This window comes from Dipodomys ordii, unplaced genomic scaffold (assembly GCF_000151885.1).
Source record: "Dipodomys ordii isolate 6190 unplaced genomic scaffold, Dord_2.0 Scaffold119, whole genome shotgun sequence".
Classification (NCBI taxonomy): Eukaryota; Metazoa; Chordata; class Mammalia; order Rodentia; family Heteromyidae; genus Dipodomys; species Dipodomys ordii.
The window spans coordinates 2,281,957-2,283,099 of record NW_012267335.1 but is presented as its reverse complement, the minus strand read 5'-3'; positions in this window follow the sequence as shown (position 1 = coordinate 2,283,099).

Genomic DNA, 1,143 nt, shown 5'->3' with positions numbered 1-1,143 from the left:
AGGTGTGTAACAACAACAAAAAATGCCTTTGAGGTGACGTTCCCTCACTTCGGTTTTCTTGTAGCCTAAACACTAAAGTGTCACAGAATGTTTTACTTCTTATACCTTCTCGCTTCATGAGAGAGAGAGAGAGAGAGAGAGAGAGAGAATGCATCCTTTAGTCAGATGACTATAATTATATACTGACTATGTACTGACTTCCCTTTCCACAGAGGAAGAAAAAGGTGTTCAGCATGGGAGACGTGGTCTTGTAATCTGACGTCGTGTCTTGGGCTTCTGTGTGTTGTTCAGCTCTGTCAGGCTTCTCTGAGATAGCCAGTCCTTCTCTTTTCTCTTTTCTCTTGTGCTCAGTCCCTTGCTGACACTTTTCATGCCATCCTTGAGAAAGAATAGCTTGAAACTCAGAAGCAATGGCATGTAAACTCTTGATGTGAATCTGGGTGATTCAGCTCACATCTACCTTTCCTTTCTCTCATGAGTGAATGAAGGCAAGAACGAGAGCCATTCTATCACCCAACGTATTCATATTTGACTCTTACCATTCCTGTATCCCTCAAATAGGGCCCTAAACACAGCTGTCCAGCAAATCTCTATTCTCATCTCCAGTAGCAGGATTTCAGTACTGCCTTTTGCCAACAACTTTCTGCCATCTGTCCTTTCCCAGGGGGAAATACATACGCCAATATTCTTTCCCCTTTTAATTTGGCCTCCTGTATCTCCCGTTTAACTAAAACCTGGCTTTCTGTCGTGGTGTAATTCCCCTACCAACCAACATTCTCCCACAGAGGTCGCTATTCTTGCTCCTGGTTTGAGGAGGGGTCACCTTCTTGAACTCCTCTTACTACAGGCAGCAGTTCAACTCTCCTCTTTTCTGAAGGCCAGCTTCTACCTTTGCCAGTCCCCCCACACCCTTCTTACCATCACCCATTACTTAGTAGTTCCCTGGTGATTTCAGCCCCTCACTGTATCCGCCGGCAACCACTGACTGGTCCAGATGGTCTTATTTATGACACCTCAACCCTTCAGCCTCCAGACCTCCTAGATTCCACAATGACCTCCACAGTACTGTAGCAGATCACTGTTGTGAACTCATCTTCACCTTGGCCTTTGCTGCCATGTGGCTCTGCTCCTTTCTAAGCCTCA